Source organism: Alligator sinensis, unplaced genomic scaffold (assembly GCF_000455745.1).
Source record: "Alligator sinensis unplaced genomic scaffold, ASM45574v1 scaffold124_1, whole genome shotgun sequence".
NCBI lineage: Eukaryota > Metazoa > Chordata > Crocodylia > Alligatoridae > Alligator > Alligator sinensis.
This window is the reverse complement of record NW_005842020.1, coordinates 1,297,593-1,313,039: the sequence shown is the minus strand read 5'-3', so window position 1 is coordinate 1,313,039 and position 15,447 is coordinate 1,297,593.

Here is a 15,447-nt window from a genome sequence, read left to right as displayed (position 1 = left end):
AGAAAGTGACTGTCTAACAGCAGGGACAAGGATTCAGGGTATTTTTGCTGATTTAACATTTTTGGTGTAGTTAAAGTTACAAAGCCCTGAGGTATCCATAAAACCAGACTACTGAATCTTATTGACTCTATGTCCCACTGAAGTTTATTCTGCCTTCCTGACCATATTAGCTTCCATGGAGGTACTTCCATTGTTCTGTGCCTGTAGACTGTTCCATTTCCTATGTTTGATGTTATTTACCTTGTTCTAGTTATTTATGCTGACCAGATGGTGAGATGGTGTAATTCCATTGACTTCAATTGAACTAGATTGACTTACGTAAGGCAAGTTTCTAGGATCCTATTTCTATTTATTTCCCCCCCTCTATTACTAGTGCTGATTTTCAACCTGTAATTGTGCTTATCTGAAAAACACTTTTTGCTCTGCAGCATGAATAATGTATTGCTTAATACTAAGTTCTTGTATAAAGCTACCAAACTCACCTTCCTTCCTCAAGTACAAGTGAAGTTTTGAAAACCTAGTTTTGTATGTGCTTCTGTACCACTTCCATAACAATACCCAATTTTCCACAAGAAAAGTAAAGGGGAAGGGAAAGAAGGCTTACTAGCAAGGGGAAATATTCACTTTTAAGCAGTCTATTAAAGAACCTTGGCACAGAACCATGTCAGATGAAACTGTGGCCCCTCTGAAGTCATTGATCTCAGAGAGGCCAGAATTTCACCCAGTAAGTAACCCACATCACAGAGAGGTTTCATTATCAGAAGTATTTCTAAAAAAACCCTCTGTACCTAATGATTGCCAAATAGTGTCATCTCTTTTACAGCACAATCTCAGTGAAAGTGACCTACTTACAGAATTGTTTCACTTCAGTCACAGTTATATATCAACCAGTATGTTCTGCTATCAAGGACTCCCATAAGTAATAGTGGTTAGTCTTAGAAGTTCTTAAAAATGGCTCCTTCTCAAATCAGTTCAACTTGGCAAATTTTCATGTCTTTCATATGTATTGATTTAGTTCTATTATTTTTGTATAATAACTTTCCTTTTGATGTTGAAAGTGCTATGTGAGTGCTTTGCTTCTACTCTCCTGAACTGGAGAGGGTTTTCCTTCGTTTTTTTTTTCCCCTCTTTCCTTAGACCTGTTATACACATAATCATTTTTTTAATAGTGCATGAAATCATATAGAGTAATGAATCTTGTACATTGTACTGGGGATGATGTCTTTACATCACTGAATTTGTTATACACCTGTAGATTATGTACCTACAAGCCCTGCTCCAGAAATTTTTCATGGGGAGATTTTTTATTTGGTACTAAGTAGAGAAAACAATGGTGATTTATATTTGTGGGAACAAAAAAGAAGCATACTAGTAAGTGTGTGTGTGTGTGTGTGTGTGTGTGTGTGTGTGTGTGTGTGTGTGTTAGGAGTGTGTGAAGCTTCAGTCACGGATTCGATGTGGAGAAGATTTGGCCTGATTTAGAGGCTGAATCACCAAATCTGAATCAAATTGGAAGGGGAAAAAAACAACCTCTGAATCAATTCAGAGTATCTAAATTGATTCAGAAAAGATTTGGAATTTCAGAAGGCAGTATTTCAAGGGAACAGACACTGAGAAGAAGGAGGGGGAGGGGGGAAGACTGACATCTGTAGCTGGCCAGTGACTGTATTCCTTCTCTGAGTCCCCTTCCAATCACAGTTCTTTGGGGGAGGGATGCAGAAACAGAATATAAGCCTCTGTCTTCAGCCTTTCTGTCACTTTGTGAGCTGTTTCTGCCTGAGCAACAGCATGTGAAATGTACTACTGGACTGGCTTGGCTTCCTAGTCAGGCCCCTGCTAGTTTCTGTTCTTGGAAAGGATTGGATACAGCTTACTAATTACCCTTGCATAGAATCCCTCTACTTATCCTTGTCCAATCCATTTCTTTCAACTTATTTTCCCACAAAAAACTCTTATCTGTTCTTGTTGTTTTTCCCCCCACACACTTTAAAATAAAGCTGTTTTCCCTGGCAGTGTGATCCATCACTGTGCAGGAAAGCACATACATTACACACACTCACACACATACACAGAGAAGAAGAAGAGATATTAATGTTATTAATTACACACACATACAGTAAACAGAATAAGAAGAGATATTAGATGTGCATACAGTAATCAGAGAAGAAGAGATATTAATATTAATTACACACACTTTCAGTAAACACAACAGAGAAGAAGTCAGACACATACAGTAATCAGAGAAAAAGAAGAGATATTAGATGCATACAGTAATTAGAGAAGGTGAGAGATTACAGCTGCACACACACACAGACACATTTTCCAACACAGGAAAGATTAATATGAAGTGTGCTGGAAAGGCAGGTTCCAGGTCTTCTGGCAGGGGAGGAAGAGGGACTAGAGGAGGTAGGGGGAGAGGTAGAGCTGCAAGTTCTGCCCCCCTCCAAACATAGATGCATCCTCTTTCCTGGCAGCGATGAGTCTTCTGCTGTCAGTGGGAGCAAGGAGGTGGGAGCAGTACCTGTTCCTGCACCTGCACCACCTGCCGTAACACCAGAAATAGCCACCAGCAGCAGAATGATAGTCTCCTCCAACCCAATTTCATCTCCTAGTGTGAGCCTCCCAGTGCCAGAGGAGGAGCTGGATCTGGAAGCATGGGACCTGAGCACGCTAGCAATAGAAATTTTGGGGAATGAAGGGGAATCTGAGTTTGTGCTCCACACCCCTCAAAGTTGCCCTAGAGCCAGGTCTCCTTCTCCAGAAAGCACCACAAAGGAGGTTGAGATTGAGACTGTGGAGGCAAGCGGCTCAGGTGAGTCAGATCCTCCTGTTGTTGTGTCTCAGCTTGTTGAGGAGGGGGATAAAGCAGGATCCCCATCAAGCCAGAAGCGGGGGTGGGGGGTAGAGTAGTGTGGAATCATTTTGAGGTGGCAGATGATCCCAAGTATACTATCTGCCAGCACTGCCAAAGGCAGATCAGCCAGGGCAAGGAGGTGAAATGCTTCACCACCACAGCAGTGCTGCTGCACCTCAGGAGGCAGCACCCCCTTCCCTTCTTCCTTCTCAGCCTGGCACCAGAGGGAAGTCCCCTGCTTACTCCAAAACCCCTGTCCCTGCAAAGCAGAGGTAGGCCACCATGGACTGGTGGTGGAAAGCCTTAGACAAAGGCGGGCACATTGCAAGGGTGAATGAGATCACCCAGAGCATTCAGGAGATGCTTGCTCTGGATGACCAGCCCTTCTCCTTAGTTCAGCAGTCAGGGTTCAGGCAGCTCATGGCACTTGTGGCCCCATCCTACCAACTGCCTTCCCCCACCACCTTTAGCAGGATGGTGGTACCCTTCCTGTATGAGGCATGCAGGCAGTACTTGAGAAAGGAGCTGCACAAGATAGGGCCACAGGTAGCCTCCAGGGTGGAGATTATGCCTACCTCCCTCACCAGGCACTGGTGCGATCAGTCAGGCCTTCAGTGGGCTCTCCAAGCCAAGGTGCTGGATGAGACCCACACAGCAAGGGAGATTATGCTTCTCCAGTCGTACCTCAGTCCTAGTGAAGCTCTTTGAGAAAATTATCCAGGAGCACATCTGCAAGGGCCCAGCAGGGGGGATCATGCTAGCGCCCCCTGGGATAACAAGGAATAACAGCCACAAGTTGTTGGAGAGTAGGTTTAGATTAGACATCCATAAGAACTACTTCACAGTAAGGGCGGCTAGAATCTGGAACCAACTTCTAAGGGAAGTGGTGCTGGCTCCTACCCTGGGGGTCTTTAAGAAGAGGCTTGATGCCTACCTGGCTGGGGTCATTTGAGCCAAGTTTTTCTCCTGCCCAGGCAGGGGGTCAAACTTGAAGATCTACAAGGTCCCTTCCGACCCTACTTCTATGATTCTATGATTCTATGATCCTCCCATTCTATATGACATTGGTCAGGCCACGGTTGGAGTGCTGCATCCAGTTCTGGGTGCCGCACTTCAGGAGGGATGTGGCCAGCATCGAAAGGGTCCAGAGGAGGGCCACTCGCATGATCAGGAGGCAGCAAGGCAGGCCCTATGAGGAGAGGCTATGAGACCTGAACCTGTTCAGCCTCCACAAGAGAAGGCTGAGAGGGGATCTCGTGGCCGTCTATAAACTGGCCAAGGGGGACCAGCAGGCTATGGGAGAGTCCCTGTTCCCCCGAGCACTACTGGGAGTAACGAGGAATAATGGCCATAAGTTAACTGAGACTAGATTCAGGCTAGATATCAGGAGATACTACTTCACAGTTAGGGCGGCTAGGATCTGGAACCAACATCCAAGGGAAGTGGTGCTCATTCCTACCCTGGGGGTCTTTAAAAGGAGGCTAGATAGCCACCTTGCTGGGGTCGTTTGATCCCAGCATTCTTTCCTTTCCATGGCAGGGGGTTGTACTTGATGATCTGCTCAGGTCCCTTTCGACCCTACCAACTATGAACGTATGAAACTATGGTGATGCCCTCCTTATCCAGGTGATCCCTATAATCAAGAAGCTTGAGAACCAAATGGAGAAATTCCAGGGGATCAATGTTCCTGGCTTGGGCAAGCCACTTTCACCAGAGGTGCAGGCACTAGTGAAGCGGCTAGAGGAGGACATCAAAAAACAGCTAGATCCATTGTAGTCCAGTACGGTCCACATGCTGGTGGTCATGTGTGACCTGAGGGTGAAGGGGCTCATGTGCACTGGTAACACTAAAACCCTTGATCATTGGATAGAGGTGCTGGTGAACAGAGTCAGGGAGGCAGAAAGGCAGAGGCAAGGGGACCCAGAAGAGGGGTATCCAATTTCCCATGCCAACACTCCCAGCACCAGTGTCAGCCACTGCCATTGTGGGCCAAGGGCATGGCTTCAATGTTTGGGTCCAGACACACCAGACCCCAGCCTCGGGCAGGTAGTGCCAAGGCTTCAGTGGCTACCTATCTCGCCAAGGAGTGGGAGCCACTGGACAGTGACCCCTTGGCCTATTGGGCGACCTGCAGTCAGATGTGGCAGGATCTGGCCACAGTTGCCTGGGAACGTGTCCTGTCCACCAACCAGTGTTCCAAGCAAGGGGGTGTTTAGCATTGCTGGGGATGTTGTGACACCCCACCGCACTTCTTTGGATCCTAGTTTGGTGGAGCAGCTGGTATTCCTCAAGGTGAACCTCCTGATGCTGGGGTTCCCCAAGCTCCACCTGCAACTGGAGTGAGTGCCACCCTCCTCACTCCTTCCGCACCTATTTCCTTTAAAAAAAAAAAATGTAAACAGTGTAATGCCCCACTTTCAGAACTGGAGGTACCACTCACTGTATTAGCAGCCAGCAGGGGAAGAGAATGTCCCTCCTGACCATGCCAGGACACACTTGGAGGTATAGGCTGGGGCGATAGGGAAGGAGGAGGCCCCAGGTCCTGGGCATGACCAGTAAAGCTGCACCCTGCTAGGGTCAGGAGGCCTGGTGGGACTGCCAGCAGTGCAGCAGCCCCAGGGAATACCAGGTCCAAGGATCTCCCTGGTGATAGGCGGGTAGGAGGTGACATAACCTCCAGCCACCACATGCATACACAGTCCTGGCTGGGGAAAGCCCAGACCCATCATAACTTGACAGGCCTGAGGCTTGCTAGTTGCAGTGGAGTTGTGAGGCTCCAGGTGAGCTCAGCTTAGCTGCCTGGGAAGCCATCTGTGAGGCATGGGCTTTCACATTTAAAACCTTTCATCAGGCTGAGGAAGCATGTAGTTGGTGTGTGTGTGGGTATTCTTTTCTTTGATAGATTCTGTTGTACACTTTGTGGGGATACTGGAGATATGTTGGCAAGTTATGCATGTCTTGTCATGGCATGGTCAGGATCCATAAGGTGTATTTTGGGCTGTAGGAAGTTGGAATCTGGTGATGAGGTTAGCTAGGTATGGTGCTTGTTTGAATTTACAAACCACTTTTCACAGATGAGTCTATGAACTTCACTTCGTCAACCTCGTAGATACAGTACCTCATGGACTCAATATAGACCTTGGATTTGTGACACTACAACCTGCCTGACATCTGACTCCCCAGGTAGCAGCAAGTACCTCTCTACTTTTACCTGCTACATCCCCCTTCCACACGCTCAGCACCCCGCCCCACCCCCACGCCCAGCCTTGTGCTCACCCCCTGACACCTCAATTTAGATTTTCACTGACTGGCTTTCTTGCCTGTATTGCATACCAGCCTCTGGCTTCTTTACTATTCCTTCCATCCAGGAAGAGCGCACACACACCTACTACATGCTTCCTTAGCCTGATGAAGGGTTTTTAAACCCCAAAACTTGCAAATAAGATTTTTTACAACTATTCAGTTGGTTTAATAAAAGATATCAGATTGACCCTGAGAACCTTGTCTGGGCTATGTCCTTAGACCAACATGGCTACAACCTACACCCCTTAACATACACAAGTGACACAAGTTTTGTTTTCAGCAGTTTGAGGTGCAGGTTCACAGAAACCCCTGCACCACTCTGCCTGAAACCTGGCAGGGCCTCCCTCATGCCTGCATGAGGGGCAATATATGTTGCAGGACAGGTGATAATGAGGGCTGTTATTTAATGCCCCAGTCTCAGAGCTGGAAGTGGCAGTTTATTTTCTCACCAGCCAGCAGGGAAGGACATCTCCCTGCTGAGCTCCCGTACCAGGAAGAACTTGGAGGTATAAGGGATAGGGCTATATGCGGAAGCAGGGGCCCCACATCATCCTGGGCATGACCTAAAACTGCATGCTGCCAGGGTAGGGAGGCCTGGGTGACACTGCTGGTGGCACGGCAGTCCCAGGAAATGCCAGGACCACAAACCTTCCTGGTGAAAAGTGGGTTGGAGCAGGAGGCACCTGATAACCTCCAGCCACTGCACAGCTGGGGAAAGCCCAGACCTGTAAGATCTTTGAGAGGCCTGAGGCATACTGATTGCAGTGGAGTTGTGAGGCTGATGACAGGGGCCACCAGCCCTGAATTTTTCACCCTACTGTGCCTTAACACACACACAAAGTCACACATGTCACAAGTTTTGCTTGTCAGCAGCCTGAGATGCAGTGTCCCAGAAACCCATGCACCTATCTCCTTGAAACCTGGCAGACTTCATGGCCTCAGCAGGGGCTAGCATGCCTGCAATTTCCACCCCACTGCATCTTAACACACAAGCAAAGTCACAAGGCACAAGTTTTGCTTGTCAGCACCTTGAGGTGCAGTTTCCCAGGAACCCCTGCACCTATCTGCTTGAAACATAGCAAGCCTCAGTCCCTCAGAATGGCTACAATCCCTGCTGTTTTCATCCAAATCTGACAAAAAATGACAAAATTATAGGTATTTCAGTGACCCCATTATAGTCTATGGCTGAATCTCCTAATCTCTCTGAATCGACACTGAATCTTCCAAAGCAGATTCAGCCTAATTGATTCGGGACAGTGATCTGAATCTCCAAATCAAATCATCATCCTTTGAATTGGCTTAATCCAAATCCAAATTGAATACTTCCCTGTTCCCACAGGCATAATGTGTACGCACACACACATGAGTGGAAATATCTTTTTGATGTCTGAATGGCTTGTAAACAAATACCAAGGAAAATAAAGGATTGCAAGCTTTTATATCCTTGAAAAAATACATATAATAAAATTGGGGGGTGGGAGGGGGCACTTTTAAAAATTGGGGAAAAGTTAATTATTTTTCTTTACCCAAACAGGTTTGCCTTACTGGTACACGCTGTCAGGTATTTCATAATGGAACCCCAATTTAACTAAGCTTGCTGCATCTATAAATGAAATTCTTAGCTACTTGATGCATTTATTTGTTCATTGACTTTTTTTTTTTGGCTTCGGTAAGTACAGTTGTTATGGTTTTCTGTATAGGAAATATGTTTTCCAATCTATATCGTCAATTAATTTAAATATTTCATTGTTTTTCCTTTTGATGCTTATGCTAGTATCACTTCATTGATTGTTTTAACCTCTGGAGAATCTTTTGTGTATACATGCATTATTTTCTTGGCTTTGGATTTTCATACATGATTACCACAATTGTCTTACCCTTTATCTAATGAAGATACCAATAAGTACTCTCATTTCCATCTCCATATACTGGCTGATAAATGTGCTAGTTATGCACACACTTCTGATGACCAAAGTAGTCATGTTGGGTGTAGATGGAAAGCATGAACCAGGTCATCCCATCAAAGACATGTCTAAAATTGTACACTACATATTTACATTTATTTAGATTCTAGTCTATACTGCCAGCCTTATTTCTGTGTAGTATAAAGTACAGTTCTGGGAGCAGGGGCCAATCTCAGTATTTCCGTCTTGCAGGGGAGTAACCTAACCAAACAAATTCTTGCTTGCTTGTTTGCATCTCTTGTCTTCCCATGATGCCAGCCCTTATTACCCCCTTTTAAATGATCAAATTCCTATGTATTTTTCTCCTGTGTTTGGGAGGAGCTCCCTATTAGCATGTCCAAAGTTACCTCATTGTCCTCCTTTTCAATCCCTTGTTAAAACTCTGCTTACCATGAAGCCTACAAAAACAAAATATTGGATAACACATTACAATCAGTGGTGCTCATACAGTTGTTGCATTGTTTTCTTGTGCTTTCCTGTCTGTCTGTATCCAGCTCTTACCTCCTGTTTGCCATTAAAATTATAAACTTACTGGGGAAATGGGCTGTGTGTTTTGTTCTGTTTGCATAGTATCTAACACAGTGATCCATGATTAGACTTCTAGGGGTTTTAGTAACTAAATTAAAATGTAACATTAGTACTCAGGTTATTTTTGGATTGTTTTGTTTTTTGATAGAGACTCTTCCTTTAATTATTTACTAATATGTATTATTTAAGTTTCAGAAGGTGTGTTAAGGGTAAAGTTTAATGGGTATGGACTAACATGCTTGGAGTAACTTTAAAAAGGAAGGGGTGATGCTGTTCTGGAGACTGTTACTGTATAACTGTTATATGCTCATGAGCATAAATGGTCCCAACTTAACCCTAAATGAAATGGGATTAAAGTTGGGGTGGTTTTCTATGCTTTTTACAAATGAAGCATAACAGCTGCTGCCCACTGGTAAGAAGTGGCTCCCCTTCCCCTTTTGAAGTTGTTCCAGCTGTACATTTGGCCATACCCTAAGATCCCAGGTCACAATGTACAACCAGAATTTATCTAGGTGTCTTCAAAACTTCCAGTGGTTAAAATGTGTAAGAAGTGTGATAATGAGAAATATGATGTGGGGATATAATGCAGACTGAGGCGTGATTGGCTAGTCTGAGTTACTGCAGAGAAAGTTTGGGGTTTACCATGGACCATAAATTGAATATGAACTAATAGTGTTCTCTTGTTACAAGAAAATAAATAAATGCATACAGACATAAACAAACAAACACATAAATGCATAATTAAATACATAAAACCCAAAACTAAAAAAGCCTGAGTCGTATTAACAAGAATGTCTCTTCCAAAAGAGGAAAGTGAATCTTCTATTCATCTTCTACTCTATTTCACCCTGGTGAGGTCTGACTTGGAGTACTGGGCTGCATCCTTCAAGAAGGATGTGGACAGATTGAAAAGACTCTAGCAGACAGCAAGAAAAATATTTAGAGGCTTAGGAAACAAGACTTATGAGGAAAGATTGAAAGAACCACAACTATTTAAGCTGGAAAAAAATACCAATGCTTTTTAAGTCTTCCAGTACCTGAGGAGTGATTATAAAGAGGATGGAGGTTGACTTTTCTCTGTATGTGGCTGTATGAGATGAGAAACAATGGCCTCATACTGCAACAAAGGAAATTTATATTTGAAATTAGGAATGATTTTATAATTACAAGGAGTGGCTAAGCATTGGAACAGGCTACTTGGAGAAGTAGTGGATTCTCCATCCCTGGAAATTTTCAACTGCAGAGTAGATGGTTTCAATAGCTCTTAGGATGGTTTACTCAGGAATGATCCTGCACTGAGCAGGGGACTAGACTAGATGATCTTATGAGGTCCCTTCTGTTGGCACTGGATTTATGACCCAGATACCTTGTTCTGGGCAGACCCAAATCCTCAGAACAACCATGATTTCTTCAATTCAGTAATATAGAATCAGGGTATGGGGAGGAAGTCTTTTGTTTGGCTTGCCTGCATTATTCTTATCTGCTGTCATTGGGTATCAATAGAAGTTACCTATCTGGAACAATCTTAGGACTGGTAGATATAGAAATGTGGGGCGGGTCCTTTGTTTTGCATTATTTTGTTATTCTTATGTGCTATCACTGGGTATCAATAAAATTTGCCTAAAATCTCCCCCTTTTACCCCCCCGATTCTATATCTACCAGTCCTAGGATTCACAGAGGAAAGGTACACCTGCCCAGTACACAAGCTTCATGCTGTGGTTCTTTCTTGAATGTCACCAGTCTTTGAGGTCAAGGGCCAAGGCCCACCCCCCATGATGAGGTGGCTAAAACAGGCTGGTGTTGTACCCTCTGTCCATTGTAGACTCAGGTTCCCCCCTATGGGAACTTTTGCTGCCCTGAAATCCCTCCTTTTGTATTCTTTTCTCCTCTGATTCTTCATTTCCAGGTACTATTGATTGGTTTCCCTGTGGTCATCATACTGTCCATGTTCTGTTCTGTCAACACAATCTTTGTTTCCACAAACCCATCACATGCACACATCTTCATTTGGTAATTTACTGGTGTCTTAATTTGGGAATGTCTTGGCTCCCTAATTTGGTCCATCCACCAAAACTGGAAATCCCAGGGGCTTTGCAACTGGTCACTGATGTAATGCCACCTTATCACTGTTATGGGTACACTGTTCATGTTTTCAATTTCCCCAGCCTGTTTGTCTGTTAGCTTCAGCCTCCAAGGCTGAGAACATGAAACTTTGTGACAAACAAGCTTTTACAAACTGATTAACCCTTGCCATCCCCCTAGATTATTGTTCTAATGAAACATCTACTTTACAAGCCATTTCCTAAAAGCAAATATCTAAATATAATTTTCTAGCCATCACTTTCCATGCCTACTTTCCTACAATCCTAAAATTATTTTATTCACAAATATATTTCCAACCCCTACCCCCCCAAGGATACGAGTGTGAGGAAAGGATGTGGTATTGTGGGGGGGGAAATGTTTTAAGTGATATTCTCATATTTGTAGCAATCTCATTATCTTTTTGTTGTTTAGAGACAAGTACCTGACTTTTAAATAAGTAACAATGTCCTGGGCCTCATTCCATGGAATGCTGAACACATGTTCACTTTCATGGCTTATTATGTCTCCTGGAATCCATCTCCATGTGAATCACTGAGTGTAAACATACTGCCAGGAAGACTTGATGCTTAACATTAAAAGATGAAGTAACTTGATCCTGTGAATCTGTTATAAACATATTTCCCTCTGATGAAAGGCCTCCTCTTCTCTCTGGTTCTTAATAATAATAATAATAATTATTAATTAATTATCATTAATTATAAATTGATGGTTAATTAATATTGGATAACTGAGGGAACTCACCCAAAAGACAGACTTTTGTGATATTGAAAAAAACCTAAATATATGATCTGTCAAATTCTAAATATGCAAGCTAAGACAGGGTTAGCAAAGTCTAGCATGCAGTAGAAAAACCCCAGAAGACTTGCATTCTTCCCAACCCTGGTTAGAGAAGAATCCATATTCATTTGAAACTTTGTACACCCAAGAAAATATAGCAACATTTTCTGGCATGTGGCAAGGATGGAGGAATGAGAGAACAGGTTTCTCCTGGGTGAATAAACCAGACTAGTGCTTAGAGCTGCTCAGTGTTCTACTCTAAGGTGCTGCCTTCATTTACAATTCATTAGTAGAAGGTAAAGGATTGTTGAAGCACAATTCCTTTCTCCATACCTCCAGATTTGCTTCCCTCTAAACATAGAAGCAAAGGCCTGAGGTAGACATCCGTGTTGTAGTCTAAATGTGTGAGCATGATTCCCTCTGACAGAGGGATTGCGCTCTGGCCATTTGTGGCTGGATTATAGTCAAATTGTAAAAACAGCTATAATCCATCTTTAGATTCTAGCTTCTTTTTATCACTTAAGTACTTGTAGGATATGTGGTGTTTAGCATATTTTAAACCCTGGTCTTATAATGGCTTGAAATTGTGTGTGTGTGTGTCCTACTCTTTTCATAATTTTCCTCCTTATGTTTCAACTTTGGTATGTACATTTTTAATGTAACTGAATATCCTAGTAGCTAACTTTTTTCCTTTTGTTCATATTTAAATATTACTATTTTCTGTTATGACTAATCAAATAGATCTAGAAATAACTTGGATTTCTTGTATGAAAAAGTATGCTGTGTTTGTAACACTACTTAATCTGAAAACATTACTTGATAAACCTTAATAGTCAAGAGAGGTATGAAATTCTTTCTCATTCCTAAAATTGCAATCTTCTGTCCAGGTCTGAGCTTATTCCCATAATTTATGCAACCTGTTACCTGCCTGTATTGTGTTTGTTGCAGGGAAAGTTAAAATAGAGGTCTTAATAAGATCTGATTATATTGCCACATGGAAGATGCATGATGTCCTTTAGCTCACACACAATAAAAAAAAAAGTAACATCGTGAACATTTGCTATGTGGGTTCAAATATTCTTTGAGAAGTGGCAATCTAGTCACCAGAGCAGTTGATTTATAGAAAACTCACATCTTTGTGATGAAGGTAACCTGGCTATTATGAAGGAAGGTGAGTGATCACTTACGATTGAGTCATGTTTCCATTGCTGCAATTAATCTGAAAGACAGTAAGGGAAGACTGTCTCTATGTAGAGTCAAAACACCCTGTCCTGCTGGAGCAGCAAATAGCATTAGATTAATCATTGCTTGTCATAATTAGAGTTTTAACATTCTGTCTGTTAACTGGAATCTCAGTCTCTTTAAATAAGAAAGAGTAGGGGGATGATGACAAAAGGTCTGGGGTGGAAGAACTGAATATTTTGAAAGAACAAGATTAATTATAATGGGGCCAGAGTTAAATTGTTTTTGAAAAGGGCTTTAAATAATTTAATCTGAACTCTCTGAATTCCTTATAAAAGACAAATGGGGGAGCTTTAAAAATGTTAAAGTGGTATTAAAAAAAAATATTTTATTAAGTCATTACCCTTTTCCTTATATATGTTTTACCAAGTGAGAAATATGACTAGGCTCATTTTATTCCAGGAAAATAAATCCGGATTAACCAGTATAAATTTGGAAATGGTACCCATCATTTTCTAATCCCAGGAGTCTAGAGTTGACAACATTTCAAGACCACGTTGTTGTTCAGAAGTCTTGAAAAGGAAAATATATTTTATATGTTTCCATATGAATATTTTATACATATATCTCTAAGTAGCCAAGTGGGATTGCTGCTTTGCTTAAGTAGTTCCATGGGCCCTAAGGCCCACCAGGCTAACTAGTAGCCCCTACTGTATGGGGCTAATGGATGAATAAATTACACTCCTGTGCAGTAGTGTTACATGGCAGCAACAATGATGCAATGCTACTGCACAGTAGTATTAGCCTACTGCACAGTAGCATCACAGAAAAAGATGTTTGTTGTCACTACCTTGCAGTAACTCAAGTTACTGTGCAGTAATTTGGCACTTGTTTATACAAGTACTAAATGGCTGCACAGTAATGACTGCACAATCAGCATGTCACGTAGATGTGGCCACCCTTGAGTGCTTGCAGTGATGGGATGATTTCTCATGCACTGAGCATTTTTCCTCCTAATGATATGACCAAGAATTGTGTATCAGATGTGGAGAGCAGTGTGCGGCAGGGTAAAGGGAAGATTAGGGAGTCAAGTAGTTTCAAGAAGTATTTGAGAACTGACCAGTGACTTTCTAATGGACATAATGGTATTCTGGGATCTTAGGTCAACTCTAAATGAAGAAACCTATGATGTTGATGTATCCTTGGCACTAATGCCATAGGAAAATGAAGGATATCCAGAACTAGCCATTATTGGGAGCCTCCAGTTCAGGTTTTCCTTTGGATGTTTCTCTCAAACATTCATGGTTCAAGTTTCATACCATGTGAACTGGAAGGGTCTGGTTATATAGAGGGACCCAAGAATGAAATATGAATTAGGAAGTTCAGTGGAATATGTTATCTAAAGAGCTGGAAAAGTATATGCACCACTTAAAGCCCTGTTCAGCTATCAGGATAAGTCCTAATGATTTGACTGGTTCCCCATGATGAAATAAAAATTGGACAACTTGAGACACACTATTCTCTCTTAACTTAGTTTGGGATTAAGCATGGCCTCATAGACCATGTCCAGGTGAATGCAGATGTTTGGTTTTCTAGGGGCAAATAGGAAAATACTTGTCCCCAGGGAATTCCTGTGCCACATGAGCTCTGATATAAGGCAGGTTACCCTGAGTAGGGTAGGAGAGGCTGGGGCCAGCAACTGTGCTGGCCCCAACGGCCTTACATGAAGTCCTGGGGGCTAGGGAAGCTTCAGCTGTGGCACTCCTGCAGCTGAAAATCTGCCTGGCAGCCAGAATGTGGCTCCGGCTGGCCAGGCTCTGGTTTTGAGTGGTGCATGCTGCTGCCACATGTGCTGCCCCACTTTTTTTCTGTGCTGGTTTTTTTGATCCTGGGATCTCCCAGGGTCAAAAACACCCCCGCACTGCAAGGTAGCAATGCATGGAATGCCTGAATGTGCAGCATGTGGTTTTGCAGATGGGTCTGTAGTGCCATATATCACATAGCCAGACTCATCTGGTGTGGCTATAAAGGTACCCAGGGCTTCCTAAACTCCAGTTGGTTGGAGCACTACCATCTACGGGTCTCTGCTTAAGTGAGGTAGATTCTACAAGGACTGGATTTACAGAGGTATTTAGGTGGCTAAAGATGTTGCTAGGCACCTGCTGAAATTTATACGAGCACCAAAGCAGGGTAGGCACTTAACTCATATTTACTCTTAATGGGAGTTAAGCACAAAACCTATTAAAAGGTTTTCAATTATTTTACATTGATCCTTGCTTTTCACTAGAAACAGTCACAGCACAGAATTGGAGATTCCCTTATATCTTCTGAATTTGTGGTAATGTCAGCTTCTCTTTCCTCTCCATTATCATCAGCATGCAATTTAGAAGCTTGTAAATACAATTCTCTCTCACTCAGCAAAAATATTGCTTTTGCCAGAGATTAATTACCACAAAAATAGGAAATTCATCTTAATTGCACACATGATAAAGTACCAATGTTTAAATATGACATAGTATATACTATATGAGTTTTTTGACGGCTTGGCTTAAATAGTTTTATATGGGTATAACATTTCACATACATGTGTGGCAATTTTAATGAAACAGATCCCCTTTCAGCTCAGTCTGGGCAAATCCTAACCTGCAGTGCATTCCCCCCCCCCCCTTCCTCCTTTCTCATTCCCTTTCCCTTCCTACAGCTAGCATTGGAACTGGATAAGGGGTGTGGGGGGG